At 50.4% G+C, this 24,719-nt stretch overlaps 1 long non-coding RNA gene across 1 annotated transcript; it reads right to left on the reverse strand.

Moving 5' to 3' along the window:
- Nucleotides 1–28: 28 nt before the first annotated feature.
- Nucleotides 29–23,307, reverse strand: LOC122388692. The gene is made up of 4 exons (XR_006257853.1): nt 23,173–23,307; nt 15,241–15,398; nt 927–1,192; nt 29–84 (listed from the first exon to the last, which is right to left on the reverse strand). It is a non-coding gene; the product is annotated as an uncharacterized LOC122388692 (long non-coding RNA).
- Nucleotides 23,308–24,719: the final 1,412 nt, after the last annotated feature.

Below are 24,719 nucleotides of genomic sequence, written 5' to 3' on the forward strand. Positions count from 1 at the left end.
TCTGTCTGTACTATGACGTCACTGACCGCCGATGGCTGGGGCTCCGTCTGTACTATGACGTCATGAAACGCTTTTGTAATTTTACTGAAAAGACAAGAAAAAGTACATAAATCAAAATGCAAAAGAAGTTCACAACTTTAGTTGGCTCCTTTGATGATCCGATATGCATTTACATATCGTCGTCAGCAATAGTATGTTGTCAAATCTATTCAGTTGTATAAAATCGTTCAGAGTTGATTTCATACGAATCTGAACGATTTGATGCGACCGATTATATTTTGTGACACGATTGTTGATGAAGACATGTAAATACGTGCGGGATATGATGTCCCGAACTGGCCAACTTTATGCAGGACGGCTGTCAAAAACTGGAACAATATGATCGAGACTAAACGGCTAACTTGCGAAAGATGGTACGAATTCAAGGCATGTTTCTTTGATTGGGCGGAAATTACAATTACAAGTTACTCGACCTTCAATGACCTAGATATGTTTTTTTGTTTGTTTTGTTAGGTTAGGCCCTTTCGGTCCAATTAGACCATTTCAGAGCCGGGAGGATAATAGGATGTAGGGAGACATTGGTCTGGGCAGGCACCCTAGTGAGTCGCTGGGGCCGAGCCCATCCAGAGGACAGGCCACCCAGCCCCAAGGCACTCACTGCACCCGGCTACGGGGTGCGCTCCCTCGGGAGCAGCGGTGCCGCTCCAAGGGAGCAGCCCGCATGAGATAAAGTTGCCTGTCCAGCCCGGAAGGGGTTGCGGCGTGGAGGAGAAGGATTTCAGTATCCTGAGGATAGAAGCACGGAACGGTGAGTTATGTTTTATTTATTTTCTAACACCTTCTACAAAGAAAGTTTTCTTCTCACCATGACAGCTCTCCAAAATATCTCAGCCCCAACAGCCACCCCTGCTGCCTCCCAGTCTCACCCCTGGGGACGGCCGGATGGCGCCGCTCGCCGGCGGACGCAGTAGAAACACGCCAAACCGAGTAGAACCACGCCACACGCCAAACCGTAGCGATCCTCCACCACGGTCTGGCGAGTGGTCCGCTCTTCAACCAGTGCTTGCTCCAGGAGGACCACCGCACCGTGTGGTGCGGCGTTCTCCCCCTGGACTTTGGCCACCTCCTCGCGAAGGGAGGCCACCTCCCGGCGAAGGGCGGCCAGGTCTTCACGCACATCTGTCATCTCCATCTGGAACGCAGAATTACCGTTTTTTTTTTTTTACGTTTCTACTAATCCTTTAAAGGTGACTTAGTACGTAGCGTTACGTCGTACGCATTACGACATGTCGTGCAGCGTCGTGTCTTATCATGTCACAAAACGACGTGTCATTACGTATTACGACATGTTTTGTCATGCAACCCGCATTGTTGCATACCAGGCAGGCAAGCTTGGCAGGCAGGCAAACAGGTCTTAGGTAACAAATATCAAAATTTACTATCGATATCGATTACCTACTACTTTTTCGCAAAAAAAAACGAGATAATAAAGACACGTTTATCACTACGAATGTTTACCCCATGGCCAGGCCTTTTTCATAACGCGGACGGTGAGGGTAGAGGGGCTGGTACGACCTCTGGCGATTACCTTCTAATGCACTTAGAAACACCAGATGTATAGGGTGTTTAGGATGGATAGGATGTATAGGATACAGACAGTGAAACAGCAGGACTGACACAGTCACACAGCAGGACCTCGGCTAAGGAATTTCGACTGGGGGATGGGGGGCAAACCAGACTCCAGAAATCAGAATGTCATATACCACCTAATATGCACCGTATAAGCGGACCTTTACACCATACCTAACATTCATACCATATACCGTAGGTAACGGTATACCAAAATTCTGCCTAATCAGTTAAGCATACGAAAACATGTCTAAACAAACTTCTATCAAAGGTTTGGAGGCCAGCGTAGGGCCCTCAGAAGCCGAAGTCGAGCCGTCGGAGGCAAGGGCGCACACAAGGGGGGGGCACACGGGCCCGTGCCCCCCCCATTCGAGTTGGGGGGCCCAACTCGAAGGAAGGGGCCCATTTGAGGCGGCCTTCGGCCGCCTCAAATGGGCCTCTTACTAATCCTTAGACCACCGAAGACCGTGTACAACGGGCCCTCAAATGGCCTTAAAGGGACCTCAGATGGTCTCAAAAGGCCCTCAGATGGCCTCGAAGGGCCCTTAGTTAGCGTCATAGGGCCCTTAGATGGTGTCAAAGGGCCCTCAGATGGCCTTAAGAAGCCCTCAGATGGCCTTAAGAAGCCCTCAGATGACCTCAAAGGACTCTCAGATGGCCTTCAAGGGCCTCAGATAGCCTCAAAGGGCCCTCAGCTAACGTCAAACGGACGTCAGAAGACCTTAAAGGGTGTCAAAGGTCCCTGAGCTGGCGTCAGAGGGCCATGCCCTTGCGTCAAATGGCTCTCCGAAGGCTCTAAAGGGTCCTTAGCTGGTGACAGAGGGCCCCCAGCTGGTGCCAGATGGCCCCCAGCTGGCGCCAAATGGCCATCAGAAGGCCTCAAACGGTCCTCAGTTGGCGTCAAGCGGCCCTCAAAAAGCCTCAAGGGGCCCTTAGAAGACCTCAAGGGGCCCTCAGAAGGCCTTAAAGAGCGTCAAAGGGCCTTGAACTAGCGTCAGAGGGCCCCCCAGCTAATGTCAGAGGGCCCTGAGCTAGCGTCAAACTTAAAGTGCCCTTAGCTGGTGTCGGAGGGCCCCAGTTGGTGTCAGAAGGTCATCCATTGGCGTCTAATGGCCATCAGAAGGCCCAAAAACGATCCTCAGCTGGCGTCCAACGGTCCTCAGCTGACGTCAAGAGACCCTCAAAAGGCCTCAAAGGCCCCTCGACTGCTCAAAGGGCCCTTAGAAGGCCTCAATGGGAACTCAAGAGACGTTAAACGGCTCTCAAAAGGCTTGAAAGGGCCCTCTGCTGATGGCAAAGGGCTCGCACCTGAGTCAATAAGAGCCTTGTCAAAAAACGGACCTGAGAAACCTTGCCGGCCCTGGTTATCTGCGGGACTCCTACACTTACCTGAGTGGCCCCCGTTTACTGAGGGGCCCTGGTTATTGATGGGGTCCCTGGTTACTTAAGGGGCGCCTGGTTACCAGAGGGGCCCATGGTCACCTGGTGGGCCCCTGATCAATTGAAAACCCCTGGTCATCTGAAACGCCCCTGATTACCTTAAGGGTCCCATCACTTGGATTCAGTGACATATAGTAGCAAGGGAGCGAGGGGGTACGTTCCCGTTCTCGGGTTTAGGGTTCCTTCGAAACCGAGGGGCCCTGCGGCGCCAGTTGGTAGCAGAGGGTTCGCGCTGGCCACACTTCAACTCGGAAGGACACCACAGGGCTTGTGGGGGGGGGGGGGGACGTTATTGGCTCCTATGTAGCCACAATTATCTTCATAAAGGCCCAATGCCGGTTTCTGAGAGACCTCGCCGGCCGCTCAGGGCCCTAAGTAGTAACGGCCAACGAGGGATTGGCTGCTATGGCTCCACATCCGTCTGTGATAGACACACGGTCCACACCAGTGTTTCTAAAGGCACCCACAACGGCAACTGCGAGGCCCCTCGCCCCACCTCCAAGGGACCCCCACCAGCGCATCTTAAGGGCCTACATCGGCGGCTCTGAGAGTCACCGACGCCTCTGAGGGCCACGTACCAGTGACTCTGAGGGCCTCTTACCAGCCTCCGAGTGTCCTTGCCAGCCTATGACGGGCCACTTTCCACTTGCAGGCCATTTTGCTGGGCCACACACATGCCAATGATGGCCCCACCAGTGTCTCTAAGCCCTAAGACCCCGCAACGGCGCCTGTGAGGACCCAACACCAGCGCATCTGACGGCCTTTCACTGGCACCTCTGAACGCGCCACACACCGGTGACTCTGAGGAGCTCGCTCGCTTCGCTCGCTCGTAAAATACCATGTAAATTAGGCATTAGTGTACCTACATTAGGCACACTCCTCGGGCATAAATGATACTTTTGCTTGCCAATTTTCCACATTTTCTCATGCAAAGACCGTTTTAAAGAGACCCGTCTGCCAGTGAGACTGGACCCACCGTGCCTCCCTCCTCCCATCGAAAGGTCCTGGGTACATCCTTGCCTGAGCTGACCCCGGGCGCCCGGGTGACTCGCGGGCCCGGGGTCAGGTGACCAGCAGGTGACCCCCTCTTGGGCGAAATTCTGGGTACGTGTCCGACATGCATCGTACATAGTCCTGTTGATTTGATTCATTGGTTAAGCATTAAATATAAGTTAAAAGCTGGATCTCTAGTCTGTGATCCCGCATCGTATCAGATATAATGACATTTCATGTCGATGTGTCTAAAAAAACATGCGAATATACGTGAAAAAGGAGTGCTGCTCCCGCTCCTACACATCCGGGCCAAACAGTGACCGGCCCCTGCTTCTAGCCAACCGGGGCCGGTCGGCCGGCCGGCAGTCAGTCGCTGCCCGGGGCTGATTTCTCAGGGACCTGCAAAAATGGTTATTAACCCGCGCCCTGCTGGGGGGGTGTTTGAACACCCCCCCCCCCTGTGGTTTTTCGCGAATATCTCAAAAACGGCGGCGCGGAGCGCCGCCGTTTTTGGTACACCTTATCATACATCAATTCTACACATGTTGTGAAAATTTCAGACCAAGGTCATTCAAGGTCAGGTCACCAGGTCACTTGAAGTGACCTCACCTCATAAAAAGTTTCAATGTCTGTCATAGCTACACCGAGTGACCGATCACTTTGAAACTTTCAGCGATTACTAAGAGCAATAGCATGTACAAAATGTATATCTCAGAATTTTGATATCGATGACCTAAGGTCAGGTCAATTTTGCGACCTCCCCATTATAAGTCAATGGGAGAAAATTGAAATGCGCCTCTTTTGGACGAAAGACATTATAAACACTCCCAAACACCAAATTACAAGTGGTTTAGACACAGTGAACATGAAAATGGTGTCCGTGACACTTGTTTATGCCCTGAGGTCATCTTAGGTCACGAATGGTTTCTAGCAGTTTTTCGCAAATAACTTTTGATAGAGGCATGCTAGAGCGATGAAAACGCCTTAGATGTGTTCAGCTCGACGATACGGATCGACCGATATACAACATGACCCTTTCCGGTCAGGTCATGACCTTGATCTGAGGTCAAATTTTCAAGTTGACCTTTCAAGGTCAAGTTATAGTTCATTCGATGCGTCTTGACGAGAGGAACACGATGCCGGTAAAAGTAAGCTCGTACAAGGCTTGGGTCAAAAGTTATTGCAGAAAAACTGTTTCCGAAAAAATCGGCTATTTTTGCAGTTTTTGCCCCCTGCAGGCAAAACCGTTGACGTTAGGTCAAATCTGAGAGAATTACTCAGAAAGGGCGTTAATAGGGCTATCGAATGCGCTTTTCTGCGGCGCTGTAGCTCTATTGGTTCCCGAGTTATGCGTTGGCTTCTTGGAAATTTTCGACATTCGACCTGGAAATCGGCGAAATTTTGCCTTCAATGACCTCTGGTGACCTGACCTTTGACCTGACCAAAAAATTGACCAAGTGATTTCGTCATTATTTTTGACGCTCTTTCGAACGCCGCCTTCCGCGTATCGCTACGTGGCCCAGGAGCCGAGTTACAAGGGGGGGTGTTCAAACACCCCCCCCCCCCAGCAGGGCGTGGAAATCCAGGACCCCCAGCCGGGCGCGAGTTAATGAAATGTTTTACGCAGGGCTGCGGAGTCGGAGTCGGAGTCGGAGTCGGAGTCGGTCGGAGTCGACAGTTGTGACCGGAGTCGGAATCGGAGTCGGAGTCGATATTGGAAACCCCAGCCGGAGTCGGAGTCGGAGTCACCGAAAATCTGTCGACTCCGCAGCCCTGGCAGGTGTGCGGAGTCGGAGTCGGGAGTTGGAGTCGATCGGAGTCGACATTTCTGCCCGGAGTCGGAGTCGGAGTCGGAGTTGGTTTTTGAAAGCCGGAGTCGGAGTCGGAGTCGGAGTCGCCGTAAATCCATCGACTCCGCAGCCCTGGTTTTACGTAATAAATTAGATGTTTAGGTATATGTACCGGCTCTGAGTCGCATTTGAGAAAAAACAACCTAGCGTAAAAATATATATGTTTTGAAAATTAAGCTGGTACCGAAATAATTGTTTTACCATGCATTGACAAACCAATTGCTCAAGCTTCAAACCAACCGAAATATAGCCCCGTGGGCCGTATTTTTTTTTGGGGGGGGGGCCTTCGGCATGGGGGGCCCAGTTCGAAGGTCGTGCCCCCCCCCCCATTCAAAAATCCTGTGTGCGCGCCTGGTCGGAGGCTAGCATGGTCATTTAGAGTCCGCTTTGGGACCTTAACCCTATTAGTGGCAGGGGGGGGTTGTTTTTATCCACCCCTCAGGTTTTTCGGGAATATCTCCGAAACCGCTGAAGCTACGATGCTGAAATTTTCTGACTTTTCCTAAAACTAAATTGGGCACATTCCCTGAAAATTTCAAGTTCATAACTTTACCAGGGGCGGCTCCAGAGCACTGGGAATTGGGGGTCCTATTCGTGAAGCGAGTCATTTGGGCGAAGATCACGATGCTGCACCAGTTTTACGAACAGTGAATGAAAGGTATCATGTGATAACAGTGGCGCAGCCAGGGGGGGTCAGAGGGTCAGCTGACCCCCCCGAAATTTCTGTCAGGGGCCCGCTCGAGAGAGAGAGAGAGAGAGAGAGAGAGAGAGAGAGAGAGAGAGAGAGAGAGAGAGAGAGAGAGAGAGAGAGGAGAGAGGTCCTAATCTAACCGGACGAGAGAACTGGCCCGGGCCCCTTGGGTGGATGGGGCCCGGGCCCCCTGGGTGCATGGGGCCCGGGCCCCCCGTGGATGGGTCCGGGCCCCCGGGAGAACGGACCCCGGGCCCCGGGTGGACGGGGCCCGGACCCCCGGTTGGATGGGGCCCGGGCCCCCGGGAGAACTGGCTCGGGCCCCTGGGAGAACGGGCCTGGACCCCCTGGGTGGAGGGGCCCGGGCCCCCGTGGATGGGTCCGGCCCCCGGGAGAACGGGCCCCGGGTGGACGGGGCCCGGACCCCCGGTTGGATGGGGCCCCGGCCCCCGGGAGAAAGGGCCCGGGCCTCCCGGAGAACGGGCCCGGGCCCCGGGAGAACTGGCCCGGGCCCCTGGGAGAACGGGCCCGGGCCCCCTGTGTGGATGGGGCCCGGGCCCCCGTGGATGGGTCCGGGACCCCGGGAGAACGCGCCCCGGATGGACGGGGCCCGGACCCCCCGTTGGATGGGGCCCGGGTCCCCGGGAGAACTGGCTCGGGCCCCTGGGAGAGCGGGCCCGGGCCCCCTGGGTGGATGGGGCCCGGGCCCCGTGGATAGGGCCCGGCCCCCGTGGATGGGTCCGGGGCCCGGGAGAACGGGGCCCGGAACCCCGGTTGGATGGGGCCCGGGCCCCCGTGGATGGGTCCGGGCCCCCGGGAGAACGGGCCCGGGCCCCGGGTGGACGGGGCCCGGACCCCCGGGTGGCCCCCGGGAGAACGGGGCCCGGGCCCCCGGATTGATGGGACCCGGGTCCCCTGGTAGACGGGGCCCGGAGCCCCGGGTGGACGGGACCCGGAGCCCAAGGTGAACGTGGCCCGGGCCCCCATATGGATAGGGCCCGCGCCCCCTTGTGGATAGGGCCCGGGTCCGCGGTTGAATGGGCCCCGCTAGGGTGACCCGCTTGCTCCGCAACGCGAATAAGGTGTATTTTCGATCGGTGGGCGTTTGGTTGGTCTTGTGTCCGTGGGCTATGTATCCATTCCGGTCGATTGCTTTTTGACGGCTATGCATTTTGGTTTGGGAAAAAATATCCATCGAATCGAGGTGCTGGTGTCTGATGAGCATGCGTTCTACTATAGAACATGTCATGTGTAGTTTATAACAAAGGCTGACGAAGGTTATTGAAAAATGAAAGCAATCGATGAGTTACTATGTAGAGGTTTGAAACATTTATATTTTTAAGAATACTGCTGCTCGTCATGCAAAAGCGATGGTTGGATTTTGGACAAAATTGAATGTTCTTTCCAAATATGCCATTTTCATTTGTCAAACGTACCAGGTTATGCAGTAAAACCTGTGTAATTAAGTAAGTCATTAACAAATACCATTTTCTCCAGCGATTTGTTCCACCTTGTTTTTGATCAATTAGCTTTTCACAATTTTTCCATGCGAGGCTGTGCATTTCTTTTGCCAACAGGCGTTGTTAGAGCCCTCTCCGTCAAACAGTCACCCGAAAATAGCATTAAGTCCCAAATCTGTCCGAAACGTCAATTTTCCAGCATAAGTGCCCTCACGGGTGCACGTGGCGCGTGCCATCCCTGCACCGCACACCATTCGATAGCCTGTTCGATTCTCTACAGTCTACACGATACTGTGTTCCCCGTGCCGATCGGACCCACGGTTACCGAGATACTGCACGGGGATCGGACCAGTGTCGGGCAAATTTAGCCAATTTCGCACGATTTTGCAAGCCGATTTATACATGTACTGTAAAGTCTATGACGCGAATTTGCACTTTTTAAGCACGCGCCATGTGCTCGCTATCGATCCGATCGAGCTGAGACCCTCAAAGGCACGTTGCCCATCCTTGATCTATAAATCGTGAAAATTTCAGCGCACTAGGCGCAACGGTCTGGCCTGTACACCGCGCTAAGTAACACCATGCCGGGACCTTGATAGCAGACAGAATCTACGTCACCACATCACCACACCACAACAAACCCGGCCCAAGGCAATACATGTCCCATATGAGCGCGTTAATCCTCGTCGGCACAGGCCATTCCAGCCACTTTGCGTCCTTCGACGGCACAAGGGGGAGGTTGGTACGACCCCCGCGTTTGGCCCATGATCGAGCTAGAGCTTCGCGGAAAAAAAACGAACGTGTTGCCCGTGACGAGAGTAAGCCGATGATACTCAATTTTAAGGTTCTTGGTCATTGGTTGACCTTCCAGGTCAGGTCCATGACCCAAAAATCGGGAAAATCGGGACCTGTTAGAACGTCGTAAAGTGTGGCTGCTATAGGGTTTTTCGGGGTGCTGATCACGAATAGTTATCATGTTAGTTTTGATCACAGATGATGTCTTTATGCATTTAGGTCAGGTCGGGTCAGGTCAGGTCAGGTCAACCAGTAGGGGTCCTGCCGGGTATTTGTAGTACCTACGTGTCAGCCGCCTCTAGCAGCTTCGTAACATGTTACGAAGGCACCAAAACTACTTCGTGAATATTCAAATGGTTGCTAAATTCGAATTCAGCTCCAAAAACTAGCCTAGAAACATGTACAATTCGAAAAAGTACCGAGGTCATCATAGGTCAATGACCTGACCTGACCTTCAGGTGACCTTGACACCCACTCTAATGCATGGGAGCAGCATCAACTCACATGTTTGAACGCTTGAAACCACGAAAAGACTGCAAACGCGCGGCTAATGCGAGTCGGCATACCGACGCCGAATCGTAATTCTGGCCAAACATGGTCTCAGTAGGTCACATGTGAAAGGTCATTTGAGTCAGGGTCATGCAATTTCTAGGGTAGGTGTAAAACTGAACAACGCGAGGGTACTGAAAGTGTTGTCGCGATCGGCCGCTTTTTACGCGAGTTATTCACGAAAACCCTTAGGGGGTTGCATCATACCCTTCCCCTGTGCCGGCGAGGGTTAAAACTTCTTGTGATCGAATTTACGTAATGAAGAAGGATAAAGGCACAATCTTCTACAGCAGCCAATAGATGACTTAGACAGGCACATGGGACTACTTAAATATTGTCTGATAGAAGCAGGCAACAGCTCCGTTAGCATATATGCTATGCATATTACGGAAGGGGCACATTTCGGCCTCGAAAGATACGAATTCGTACCTCATAGTAACATATTTCTGTCATGGTCAATTCGCGTAGAAATTGAACACCGGGTGATTACCGAGCTATTGTTCTATCAAAATTTTCCGATTCAAACTCGCTCAGGGTTATCGTATAGGTAAAGGGGGCCCGCTCAGCAGAATGCGTATGAAATATGGAAAGATTCTGAAAAATGGTTGGGGGCCCGCACACTAGGGGGCCCGCTTTGGAGGCGATGACCCCCCCGAAACCAAATCCTGGCTGCGCCACTGTGTGATAACATATACAAAGTTATTGTGCATCCTCTTTTGACACGTTTTTGCTATAATAGGCGGATCCAGGCGTCCAAAAAGGGGGGTTATTTTTTACCTCCCAACATAGGTGCCCTGACACCGCCTATGCATGACCAATACAATTTTAGCCGTTCTCTCATAAGAAAATTGTAACATAACAAGACCATTGCCACCCTTTTTAGAAACAGTACCAACAAAAACCTTATTTACTATACTTTTTGTGTACCCCCAATCTCAATGATCTGTATCCGCCTATGATTTTTGAAAATGCATATTTTTAGGATCCATGTGAATTCCTGGTTCATTCTCTATCGATCGGCAAAAGCTGCGTTAAGATTGGTTCAGAAACCTGGCCGTGATAAACAGTCTAAAATGTATCTGCAATTTGCCCGTTTTTACCCCCCTCTACCCCCCCTATTGACATTTTTTTTTTTTTTAAGAAATGTAGATCTCGTTGAGCCAAATCGAATGCCGTTTGAATTTTGAAAATCGGCCGGTTACATCTCGAGATATCAAGGGGGGGTCGTAAACAGCCCCCCCCCCTGCCACTAATATGGGGTAGCCAGGAGCCTGCCACTAATAGGGTTAAATAGCCAAATGTGGACGTGGGGCCCAAAGAAGCCAGTGCGTAGCCCTTTAGACCAGCGTGGGGCAATATAAGGGCAGCGTGGGTTCCTCTAAGACCAGCGGCGTGGGGTCTTCTAAGGCCAGATTGGGGCCCACTGGGAACAGCTCAGCTTGGGGCTATCTAAGGACAATGTAGGCCCTCTTAGGTTAACGTGGGGCCCTCTGTCCTCTGAAGTCTAAGGTTGGCGCTGGGCCCTCAGAGGCTGGCTTTGGGCCATCAGAGGCCACCTAGAGGGCCTCGACGGTCAGACTGTAGCCCTTATGCATGTTTAACCCACGAGCCGCTGGGGGGGACATAGAGTTGCCCCCCTTTACGTTTTGCGGCATATCTCCGAAACCTGATAAGCTACGAACGTGAAACTCAAAGTAGCTTCAAATGAATACCAAGGCAATGTTTGAGCAAAATTTGGTGGTTGTAGCACTTAAGATGACGTCACAGTGACGTCATAAAATATTGTCGTTTTCCTATACGGACCGTTTCTGATGTCGCTGAGCATGAAACTCAACTGTAAATGAACTAGACAGCACCTGCTGTCATCCTGAAACACCTAAATACACTTCCATCTAGGTCCTGACCAATAATCGGCCCTTTATATACGGTCCCCTATATCTGATATATCGTGAGGAAACTGGAGAGTCGCAAATCTATAATTTCACTTATGACGTCACTGTGACGTCATTTCAGATGAAATCGACATTAAATTTGGACACAACCTCGGCTATGTATTCACTATTCAGGAAGATATGTGCAAAGTTTCGCTTCTCTATCTCTTCGCGTTGCGACGATATCGTCGCAGAAGTAAAGGGGGGTAACTATATGCCCCCCAGCGGACGGCGGGTGGCGCGGAGGCCCAGCGGCCGCCGGGTACTTTAAACAAGGATTACACATCACTTTCATGTTGTGGTCCTCAGTGACCTGACCTCTGTTACCTGACCTGGCATCAGTGTCCTCAAATAGCAAAATATGTGTTTCACGCGCAATTCTTGCGCCCATTCGGGGCGCGGGATTGCAAAAAAAAAACTGATCTTTTTGTTTTGCAAAACTAAAATGCAAACCAAAAAGATCAGTTTTTTATTTTGTTTTGCATTTTAGGGGATTATTTCAAAAGTCACTTTTTTAACCCTCGCCCCGTTGGGGAGGCAATTTGGCCCCTCCCTGTGGTTTTTCCTGAATAGCAAGAAAACGGCGGCGCGCAGCGCCGCCAAATTGTCAGTACCTTCCAGGGCATCAATTTGACACCTTCACACCAAATTTCAAGTCTTAGGTCACCTTAGGTAAGGAGTTATTGAGGTCAAACTAAGGTCGTGTTCGAGCAAAAATGAGCAAAAAACATGCAATCTTGAAACGCTCACCAAATCTACAGTTCCAAAGCAATTTCAAACTTCTTTATATGGTCTAGTCGACAAAAAACGGTGCTACAAAACTGATATCTGGGATTTTTAAAATTTTGGGTTTTTGACCCTAAAAATTCAAAAAAAATGATTTGTTTCCAAAACTAAAAAAAATCCAAAAATTTTCCGAATTTCGAAAAACGGGATAAATGTGATAGTCCCTGCGCTCTTCTATATACATACCAAATTTCAGATCAATATCTCGTTTTTTGGCCAAGATATAGCGAAAAACTGTTCAAAAATGATGACGTCAAATTTTTTAACTCAATTTTTAGCGATTCTAGACCACGTAGGGCAAAACAAAGACCACCATTGAACTCCCCGTGACGAGCTGCATCTAATCGATACCCATTTTATGCAAAAATACCTACTTTGAAATTTGGCCTAATTTGACCTGACCTTGACCTGACCTTGACCTGACCTTGACCAAAACGTGACCTAGGCTGGCCCTAAAGTCTGTGTGATCCACATAATCGCATTTGTCATGTAAAATGGACCATACAACATGTATAACACGACACTTTCATATTGTGACCCGCCAGTCACCTGACCTCTGTGACCTGACCTGGTATCAGTGACCTCAAATAGCAAAATATGTGTTTGAAGAACATTTCCCCATCGATGATTTTCAATGAAATGCATTTTACTCGATTTTACAACGCATTTCTTGAAATGCCTGTAAACGGTGAAAATTCGACCTTTGACCTGACCTGTGACATCATCGGTTTGACCTAGGTCAACAAAATTGGGTCATAAGGTAGTTCCCTGATAGGGCTATCCAACACCGGTTGCCGCTTGTCGCTAGGTTGCGTGGTTCTCGAGATCTTAGGGGGGCAAATTGCCCCCCCCCCCCAACGGGGTGCGTTGCTCGGCAGAGCCCAACGGGGCGCGGGTTAATTTGGGGCTCAAAATCAAAGCAAATTTATAACAAACAAGATAGCAGTTTTGTAGCGCTGCTCGTTTTATATCTTTTTGTTTTTCAACATTTTCCTTTATCTTTAAAACTTTGGGCTTGACAGCTCCTCCCATCAAACCTCTTTTGGGTCGGAAATGCCTGAACATGACGTCACTCTGACGTCATTTGCGGCCAACCTATCATAGACTGTGGAAGAAAAGGTAACGAGGTGTAAAACCGATTTACAAGAGGGTTCTGAAATTTTCGCGGCGATCGGCGCATTAATTTGGGAGATAGTGCGAAACGACTGGAACGGGGGGGGGGGCATAAAACACCCCCCAACCAGGGCGCGGGTTAAAAGAATTCCACTGGGTCCTCTAAAGTAAAGGTAACCTCAGGATTGTGGATACGCCGCTGGATGTTCTCTACGATATTAGACTAAGAGCAGTGTAAACACGGGCGACAAAATATGAAAAGGAATTAGGATCGATTGACTTTCACATCGGGTTTGACAGCTTGGAGAATATTTGAAGTGCCTTATATTTACTCCTACGGGGTGGGCAAAATCTCGTCACTGTTCGGGCAACTGGCAGCCACTGCGGGACATTTGCCCCCTCCCCAGTAGCGCGGGACACCTTTAATTAAGGTGAGGGGTGGGGGGGGGGTGCATTGCCGACTTTTGGTCCCATTCTGTCCATGCAACGCCCATAAGGCTTATGTTAAAATGCCGAAATCAAGTTGGCACGGTTCCCCGGTGCTCCCCTCCCCCTCCCCGTTCCGCCACCTATGCCCTCTTCCCCGTTAACCCGCGACCTGGTGGGGGGCTATTTTTTGCCCCCCCCCCTCCAGACTTTTCGATATATCTCCAGAACCGCTGCGCCGATCGTCACCAAACGTTCAGTACCCTCCCGGACATCAATTTTACACATTGTGACCAAATTTTTTTTTCCAAAAGCTATGATAGGTTGGCCGGAAATGACGTCAGAGTGACGTCATGTTCTGCCGTTTTCGACCCAAAAAAGGGTTTCGCAGGAAGAGCTGTCAGGCCTATAGCTTTGCAAATACAGAAAAATGACACGGACATAAAAGCTGTAGAATTGACGGGGCTACAAAACTGCAATCTCGGATTTTTGAAATTTTAGGATTTTGACCCCCAAAAATCAAAAAAATAGATTTTTTTGGATAAAATAGTCGAAAAATCCAAAAAGTTTTTTGAATTTCGCAAAAACCGGAATATATGTAATAGTCCTTACCGCCTTCCATCCACATACCAAATTTTAGATTGATACCTCTTTTTTTTGGCAAAGGTATAGCGAAAAAACTGTTCAAAATTTATGACGTCAAATTTTCAAACTCAATTTTTAGCAATTATATACCCCGTAGCGCAAAACAAAGACCACCATTAGACTCCCCGTGACGAGCTGCAGCGAATCAATACCCATTTTATGCAAAAATATCAACTTTGAAATTTAACCTTTTTTGACCTGACCTTGACCTGACCTCCACCAGAGAGTGACCTAAACCGTACCTGATGGTCTTATAACCAACACCATTGAGTTGGAAATCAAAAACTGGCCATAAAACATGCATCACACAACCTTAGTAAAGTTGGGTTCATGTGACCTGACCTGTGACCCTTGGTGACCTGACCTGTGACCTGACCTGGTATTGTCAGTGACCTCTAATAGCAACATATCTACTTGGCAACTGACGCCCTATCGCTGATTCTCGACAAAATGCGTTTTCCTCGGTGTTATAGCGCATTCCCTAGTAGACCCGTGAACGGTGAAACATTTTATCTTTGACCTGACCTGTGACGTCATCGGTGACCCCGAGGTCAATGAAATTTGGTTTCCTTCGACAAATTTGACAGGCCTTTCGAACGCCGTTTGAATTTTGCGGATCCGTCCAGTAGTTTCGGAGATACGAGGGGGGGGGGGCAAAAAATAGCCCCCCCCCCACCAGGTCGCGTTATAAACAGACCCCACCAGAGCGCGGGTTAATTCATATAAGCACAGACATCCAAACACTCAGACGGGTACCTAGCACACAGAGAAAACACACAAAGACTCACAGAATCACATACACACCGTTACACAAACTCATATTGATATAGTCTGACTATAGACACAGACGCACAAAACACACTCAACAACAGACACAGGGACACACAGACCCCCCCCCCCCCCCCACACACACACAGGTCGGTCCGGCTCACCTGATATTCGCCGCCTCCGCCGTGGTCGGCTCCGGTGGACAGAGCTCAGTACCGTCCACACACTGTTGGACCACCCACTATGTCGACTGACCCGGCCGGTGGACGCAGCGCAGCTCGTGCCCCTCCGTCGGCCTTTGTCCCGGTCTGGACCGCTGCAACTGCGCAGTATGTAATAACCCCGGGGCGGGGCGCCGCTGAGTCATGGTACCGGTTAGCGCCGACCTCGGGCCGCTGGGCGACTGCAGCGCCCCTACCGGTCACCGGCGTCGTACTGTAACTAATGGGGAGCCGGGGCGTTCATGGAACACTTGAGATGTAAGTGCACTGTTGCCTCGTAAAGGCTAGTCAGCAACAACAACAAAATAAAATGGGAACTCTCTACATTCGTCAAGGACTTGGATGTCCGGGTTCCAATGGGCCTTGTCCCGTAGCGAGGAGACTCTAGCGTCTAGCGTGTCCAGTGAGTCGGCGGCGCGGCGTCCCGGCCTGATGACGTCAGTGGGGGGTCACCAGGGTTACAGGGACAACACGGGCCGCCGGTCGATGTGCAGTCCCCCCACCCCTTCCCTCCCCTTCCCTTCCCTTCCCCAGTACCCGGGACAACTCTGCAACTCGGCAAAACAAAACATAGTGACGACTGACGAGCAGGCATGAACGGTTGAAAAAACAAAACCGATGATAGGCGTAAATGGGTAATGGTGAGCGGTGGCACAAAAGGACCGCTCGATTTGCATAGGCCGCGAACAAAGGGTCGCCGCCGCCGCCGCCGCCGCCGCGGAGTCGCGGTGTCGCGGCCTGCAGCCGGCAGCGGCCCCTCCCCGTCGGAGCAGCGGAGGAGGGTGCGTGCCGCGGGGAGGGGAGCCGGCGGCGGGGGAGGGCGCCGGCACCTGCCGACCACCTGGTGCCCCGCGGCGCCCCGGCGCCCTCCAGCCAGGCGTGACCGCGCCGCCGGCGCCCTCCCCGCCCTTGACCCGACATAGACCCACCGCCGCCGCTGCGCCGCGACCGCCGCCAGCGCGAGCCGACGGTGACCATTGTGACGCACACCGGGCGGGGCGTGCGCCGCGCTCGCCCCCAGTGCGCCGCATTCGTCCTCAGCCGTCCGTGAAATCCCACTTGGCGCATTGTGCGAGCGGGAGACGCGTGCGGCGCCGGTGAGAACAGGTGGAAAGGTTTCCCGGCGCGGCGGTTGGGTCACAGCGCGCCGGTCAGCGGGCGGCCGCGGGCCGGGACGACAACCGAGGTCCTTCGGCGGCCCGCCGACAACGTTGACAAATCGTGTTTTGTATTTTACACTCGCACAAGGTCACACGGGTCGCCTGTGCGACACTGTGCGAAACTTGCTCTCAACGAGAATAAAGTGAGTCGGTGACAAACAAAAATCGGCACGGAGCACCGTACCGGAACTAATGGCCATTTAGCACGGTATGTCAGTTGACCCGCGGACCAGGTAAAAGGCACAGTGGGTGGCGACATTCATTCTTCCACTGGTCGTTTGCCGCTAGCACTGTCAGGGAGCCGACCAAGGTAACTACGGCCCCCTCTCGATAAACTGCAGGAATTGAGCTGAGCTGCTCACACCTCGGTACATACCGAGAGACAATGGCGCCGCGTCTTCCGTGGGTGAAAACCGACAATTTTCTGGCTTTGAAAATTGCAGCCTGCATTTGAAAAAAAAAAATGCATTTGCATTTGAGCCTGCAGTGAAGTATGCAAAAGTCAAATAAATATGTGACGCCTCAATCAAAAATGAATTTATCGGTGCTTTTGATAAAGCTATTTTAGATTTACACCGAAAGAGTAGTACCTTGCTTGAAATAATCGTGCTTCTACCTCATGCTGCTTGTCACGGAAAATTTATTTTCTACCGTGGATCTGGTAAAGCACTAATAGCTCTGTCCACCACCAACGGTAAGCCACCAAGGCTTGTGGTAGGTTATCATCACTGTAAGACATCATGGACTGCCACCAATCAGGGTGGTCACATTGATCTGTAAAGAGCTGCTGACGGGCCCCGAGCCCTGTTCAAGTGCTCTGCGGCCGCCGCGGCTCCCGCGGCCGGGAGGCGGAGCCTAATTTCGGTTAGGTTGAACACCCTCGCGGCTGCGGCCGCTGCGGCCGGCGACGAGAATGGCACGGTTGTTTTGAAAGGAGATGCTGATCAAAATTTTGTGTGTAATGGCTTTATAATGGCTTTATTACTTCAATTACTACCTTTTTGAAGCAAGTATTCCTTAACAACATGATAAAATCAACCGAAACAAAGAGCGAAATCCGCAATGTTTTGTCTCACGCGCGCAGTTTATGTCGAAGTTTCCCTGCGGTCGCTCCCGAGCGACCGCGGGAGCCGCAGGAAGAGCTACGCATTACCCAGAATGCTGCTCTCGCCTGATTGGCCGCCAGCTAAGCTCCGCCTTTTTGGCCGCGGGAGCCGCGGCGGCCGCAGACACTTGAACAGGGCCCCGGTAGCTCTGTTTGCTATACTCTTCGTCAGGCGTGTGACACATTCATGGCAGCTGGGACCTGACCGATAAACTGTGGCAAACGGTGGCGTGCAGATTTCTACCGTGAAACCCACCAAACCCACTCTTTCTCTTGATATGCAGACATTAAAAATCCGACAAACAGTTGCGAAAAGGAAATCGAAAGTCAGGAGCAATTCAATGTATAATAGAGGTGGCAAAATGTGGACCCGGGGACCCGGTCTATGGAACCGGTCTGGACCCGGATGGGTCCAGACCGGGTCCCCCAAAATATTTGGCCGGGTCCAACCGGGTCCTATCATTTCCCTGTGCTTTGTGGTAAATATTAATATCTTTTATGCTTTGGCAAACATAGTCATAGTTGATGCAGTTTCCAGTTCATAAATCCCAATTCCACATTTCAATTTTAATATTCCTGCAGATTGGGCTACCTATTCTATAGCATACTGGTGAGTCTTGCTTCAATTTATTATCTTGTCACCTACAACAGAATAAACAAGTTCTAAGTGCTAGCAATCCAGAAAACATTTCACCAAATGTTTGTACGGATCACTTCCATTCAGTTTGCTGTACAAAACCTAGCAATATCTTGAGCTGTAGAAATCAAATACCAATAACATATGTAGGTAAGTAGGTATGACTGAAATCCATTTATAAATGGACACAAATCCAATTGAAGCAAGGCTGACCAGTGGCATTCTCACCTGCCTTTTCAATGACATTGACATACCAAAGCCACTATGCCCACCGGAAATCAGAGTTCATGTTTGATATTCAAATACATTTCATAACTCAAACTGAAACAGCTTTGAAATTATTTCTATCACGGCCAGAATACAACTCATAAAACCAACATGCCCTTGCATAAATCCATAAAGCTAAAAATGAATCCAAGGCATTCTCCAGAAACCGTAGTATTGATCAGATTTTTAGCCAACTGGTTCCGCATGGTGGCGCTAGCAGAGCGTATTATACATATAGCGCTCTACTAGCGCCATCATACGGCAGCAGCTGGCAAAAAACTGAGTCAATACCAATGCCCTTCTCCAAGGCCAATGATTCCGAGTTGATGTGAAAATGGCGCATTTGAGCGTCATATATGCTATGCCTTACGCACGCTAATCTACTGCATAAAGTTTACAATTTTGGAACACGTTCCAAAATTGGTTCGGCCCGGGAAGAAATCAGCTAAGTCTCAGAACCCTTGGTATTTATTCTATATCTATGTAGGTACTAACAACAAAATGTAGTTTGTTTTCTACGTTAATAAATTGGCACTTAAGTCATGATCGCAACCTTGCAGTACTTAATAGTTTATTGCCATTTGCCATTACGATTTTGCAGTACTTTAAACCCAACAAAATTTTGCAGTGATTTAACGCCTGTTTTGGTCTTGCATTGCTATCGTGTCGACATTTCTGGCGGACCTCACAAAGTTTTGATGTTTCTATTTTGATTTTAAATGTTTTCTCGTTGATAATATTTGTAAGGACTAATGAATTTAATTCTAAAAACGAATATCTTTTACCAAGAATATTAGAAAAGGTATGTATCAGTATGGTTATCTTGTTCCATGTTGATGTTAGGTTCTGACTCTGGTGAAGGCACTGCTCCATGGATCCCCAGTTCACATCATTTTTAGCAGCTGTAGTAAAAGTGGCTTAGGTTAGCATGAAATTCATTGGTCTACTTACTTCTTATATTCTTAAATATGACCTGAATCTGGTTCTAAAATGCAAACTGTAAAGCGAAGTGAAATGTCCATGGCATGAGTTTTTTACTTTGCAACACAAGTATGCCCAATTGGAAAGAAACTATTTTCTTCTTGCTAAACCTACAACTGTACACAATTTTCATAATGAATTTCGGGAACGGGTCCATCTGGTTCCAATGCTGACTTAGACCGGGTCTGACCGGTTCCAGAAATGTGCCAGTCAGACCGGGTCCGGGTCCGGGTCCCAAAATTTTCCAGTTTTGCCACCTCTAATGTATAACGACTTAACCCGCGCCCCACTGGGGGGGGGCTATTTATAGCCCCCCCTCCCGTTTTTCTGCAATAACTTCCAAACCGCTTGACGGATCGACGCCAAACTTTCAGTACCTTTGGCTGCATCAATTTGACACCTTGTGTCAAAATTTGAACTTCGTACCTACCATAGGTTGGCCGGAAATGACGTCAGAGTGACGTCATGTTCGGCCAATTTCGACGCAAAACATTGAACCACGGCAATCGCTCCCAAGAGCTCAGTTTTTAAGCTAGATCCAATTTCTTTACATGAGAGGACTCAGAATAGACTGCGCTATCAAACTGCCATCTCGGATTTTCAAAATTTTGAAAATTTCGAAAATTTTATATAATAAAATTTAAAATTTATATTTTTACATTTTTTCAAAAACCTTTTGACTTTTCGAAAAAAACCGGAATATATGTGATAGAAAGCATTATTATGACTAACTCTAGCAAGTTTTAGCTAAATATCTTCAAAAATGGCCAAGTTATACGGATTACTGCAAAAAATTAACACTTATTAATTTTTCAAATCAATTTTTCAGCACGAATTCGACATCGTACGCCAATATCAATAGCACCATCGTGTTCCTGAGCTCAAACTGCATCCAATAGACACCTTTTTTGTTGAAAAATTTTAACTTCAAAATTTGACCTTTTTTGACCTGAAAGTGACCCGACCTAAGCGAAATTTGACTCAAAATGACCTCGAATGACACAGACGACATCAAATTCGAAATGTTTGGCCTAAATGGACCATAAAACATGTGTCACGTGACCGACGCATGATATAATATTTTCGTGACCTGTGATGACCTGACCTTGACCTGAAAATCAGAGTACAAGTTTGGTACCCTCAGAGTATCTAGAGCATCTGTTCACGAGTGTGTGAACCAAAAATGAGCCTGATCTGACTTGTAAGACGGCGGCCAGAGCCCAAAACGTGAAGAAGCCAAAATGCTAATAATTTTTACTTTGACCTGACCTGTGACGTCATCAGTAACCTCAAGGTCAATGAAATTAGGTTTCGCTCGACAGTTTTTCCGGGGCTATCAGACACCGTTTGAATTTTGACGATCGGCCCAGTAGTTTCGGAGTTAGGAGGGGGGGGGGGCTATGAATGCCCCCCCCCCCCCCAGTAGGGCGTGTTATACGCAGACCCCAGTGGGGCGCGGGTTAATTGCGCTGCATGTTGCACCACTACCACCACACGGCAGTTTGTTGGTAGCTCAGTCCTCCGCCCGTCTGTGCCCACTGCACGTGTAGCTGACCACGTGTGCTGCACCCCCACCCGGTGCGGCAGGCGGCCCCTTTGTGCGCCCGCCGGTGTGACGGCCTCCCTCCGGCCCGGAGCAGGCCGGTCAGCTCTGGCGTCACGGCCTGTGACGACCGTCACCGCGGCGGCAGGGGAGCGTCACGGCCCGGCGCCGCGGCTGGTGAATCGGGCCACCCGGCGCCGCCAGACGGGCGGGAGCGCGGGGCAATTACCCACTGCCCACCGCCGCGGGCCCACGATACAGGCCAGTGATAGAGTCGCTGCACCAGTCACGCCGGGAGCCATCATTGCCATCAAAACCATCAACACCAGCTGCATGGTCAACCCTGGCCGTCAGCCGGCAACAGCCCGACGTTGTTTGACGAAGACCGGCTCAATTCGGTGCCGTCAAACCCGGCGGGGTCAATTAGTCGGCGACAGCGTTGTCAGATTTCTGAATAAGATTTCAATACTCCGATCATCTCATGACTGATGACATGTTGTGAACCGAGACGCATGTAAGCCACCGCGAGGAAAAATAGGCCACACCACGGGAAGGAAACGTTCTAAGCACTGTATACCACACGCAACTCAAGTTGGGCGCCAGTAGTTCGGTCCAGGTCTCTCTTACACCCCGAGGGCAGGACTGGGAACAGAGCCGGGCGCGGGACCCTCAGGGATCGCTCGGCCGGGGGCGTCGGGCGCGGCCAGTAGGACAGTCAGCCGGCCGGCCGGCGCCCCCCACACAGCCCATGTCACACCGCTGATGGAGTGACTACCGACTCAGCCGCCGCCGCCGCCGCCCCGGGCGCGGCCAGCAGGACAGACAGCCGGCCGGCCGGCGCCTCACACACAGCCCATGTCACACCGCTGATGGAGTGACTACCGACTCAGCCGCCGCCGCCGCCGCCCCGGGCGCGCTCATTACTGTTCATTAATAAAGCCTAATTAATGTCCTCCTCGTCTGCCTATTGTTGGGCAGTTGCGGAATTTAGTATCGGCCTTCTGTTCTCTGTAATTACGGTGACGATAAACAGCGAACGATGGAGAGAGAGCAGGGGCTCCGATAAACTCGTATATCGCCTCCTGTAACAAATGTAATAAATAAATAAACAATTTCTTCTTCTGTGATAGTCTGTTTGGGGGACCTCTTGTTCGAGCCGTATAACCAACACGGTTTTTCTTTTCTTGAAGTATGTATTGCAAATTTGACGACAGAATCCAAAAGTAATAAACAGTCGGCCGAGACTTTGAATAACGATACGTCAGGCCGCTACGGCGGTTGGCTTTCGACTCAATCCTTTCACAGCTCCTGCTCGGCGTTCGGCGTCGGCCGCGATATTCAAACGTCATACACACACGTCATACATATAGATGTACGTCATATCATAGCACCAATCAGAAGCGGGCGAGGACAGGCGTCACAGGTGAGGAGTGAGGACCATATAAGGGTATTGTAAGTGGGCGAGGGGGCTGGGCAGTAAGTAGGTACAGAGGGAGGTGGAGGACGGGGTAGGAACGAATTTCGTTACACCTCCGAGAGGACCGTTCCATCCTCGCCCGATCCACGCCGGCCCTCACCCATTCGACCGGTCGTAACCCACTCCAAAGCACCTTCCCAACTCCTTGAAACACCCTCCCCGTGCTGAAGGAGCCCCGTCGCTGAGCGGCAGGGGGACGCCGCTAAGGTCATCCATCAAGACGGCAGCCAGGGGGGTATCGGATCGGCCGGGCCGGGACGAGGGGCCGACTGACGTCTTTTTGTTGGCGGTCGGGCCGGCGCGGTCGGCCCCAGTGAAAGCAGGGCCGGACGGGTCGGGGTGACTTGGTACAGTTGACGTCATGTAGAGTGGTTCACCTCGTCAATCAGAGCCGCGAGTGGAGAAGCGCCGACTTGGAGTGCTCGGACACCGGCGGAGTTTGTGAGGGATTTTGGATCTGAATCTGAAGGAAGGAGAATGAATGTCCGGCGCCTTATTGGTTGTGGAGGGTTCGGAGCATGCTACGGCATTTGTTGGAATGGAGTCAGGAATAAATAGCATTATTAGCTAAAGTGTGAGTGCAAAAAGAAGACCAAAAGAGACAATACATGGCGACGTCATTTCGAAAATTTTCTTGACCTGAACTTCGAAACAGCAACAGCACAACACAAGCAAGAGCCACGTTTGGCCATCGATTCTACTCACTCGTGGCAGGACGTTGAAGACGAAGCTTCTAGGGTACCCTCGTCTGAAAGGTAGTGGACGGCTCTCCTCGTTCAGCCGGCACCTCGGCCCAGAGACGGCGGTCTGAGGAAACGTCCTCACCCGAGCACCGTGACCACTGGAAGCGCTCGTCGCCGACGCCAGTCCCACTATCTCCTCCAGTTCCGGACCCGCGGACAGTAGAGGCGATGGCACAGCGCGTTAGGCGGCAAAATCGCCCCTAGGCGCAACTCCGCAACAAGAGGACAATGACGCACGAGTCGGTCGCTGCGCGGGGACCACATCCTGGGCGGCTATCTGCAGCGGAGGGGCTGAAAACATGTCAGCCCGGACGGACGGCGCCTCGGCCCCGCACCAGTGTCTCCCGGGCAGACACACTGAACAAAAAAAATTGAGCACCGTTAACTGGGTAAGTGGTTATTCTGCATACCGGAGTTTTTATATACCCAATAATGGGTGTTCAGGGAGCGTTTGACACCTTTAACCGTGTATGACAGGCTTCATGACACTGTAATAAGTGTCATAGTACAAATTTAACCCGCGCCCCACTGGGGGGGGGCTATTTATAGCCCCCCTCCCGTTTTTCTGCAATAACTTCCAAACCGCTTGACGGATCGACGCCAAACTTTCAGTACCTTCGGCTGCATCAATTTGACACCTTGTGTCAAAAATTGAACTTCGTAGCTACCATAGGTCGGCCGGAAATGACGTCAGAGTGACGTCATGTTCGTCCGATTTCGACGCAAAACATTGAACCACGGCAATCGCTCCCAAGAGCTCAGTTTTTAAGCTAGATCCAATTTCTTTGCATGACAGGACTCAAAATTGACCGCGCTATCAAACTGCTATCTCGGATTTTCAAAATTTTGAAAGTTTCGAAAATCTTATATAATAATATTCAAAATTTATATTTTTACATTTTTTTCAAAAAGTTTTTGACTTTTCGAAAAAACCGGAATGTATGTGACAGAACGCATTATTATGACTAACTCTAGCAAGTTTTAGCTAAATATCTTCAAAAATGGCCAAGTTATACGCATTATTGCAAAAAATTCACAATTATTAATTTTTCAAATCAATTTTTCAGTACGTATTTGACATCGTACACCAATATAAATGGCACCATCGTGTTCCTGAGCTCAAACTGCATCCAATAGACACCTTTTTGTTGAAAAATTTTAACTTCAAAATTTGACCTTTTTTGACCTGAAAGTGACCTAACCTAGGTTAAATTCGACTCAAAATGACCTCGAATGACACAGACGACATCAAATTCGAAATCTATGGCCTAAATGGACCATAAAACATGTGTCACGTGACCGACGCATGATATAATATTTTCGTGACCTGTGATGACCTGACCCTGACCTGAAAATCAAAGTACAAGTTTGGTACCCTCAAGGTATCTAGAGCATCTGTTCACGAGTGTGGAAACCAAAAATGAGCCTGATCTGACTTGTAAGACGGCGGCCAGAGCCCAAAATGTGAACAAGCCAAAGTGCTAATAATTTTTACTTTGACCTGACCTG

Source organism: Amphibalanus amphitrite, unplaced genomic scaffold, assembly GCF_019059575.1.
Source record: "Amphibalanus amphitrite isolate SeventyFive unplaced genomic scaffold, NRLGWU_Aamphi_draft 000332F_arrow, whole genome shotgun sequence".
In the NCBI taxonomy this organism is placed as follows: domain Eukaryota; kingdom Metazoa; phylum Arthropoda; class Thecostraca; order Balanomorpha; family Balanidae; genus Amphibalanus; species Amphibalanus amphitrite.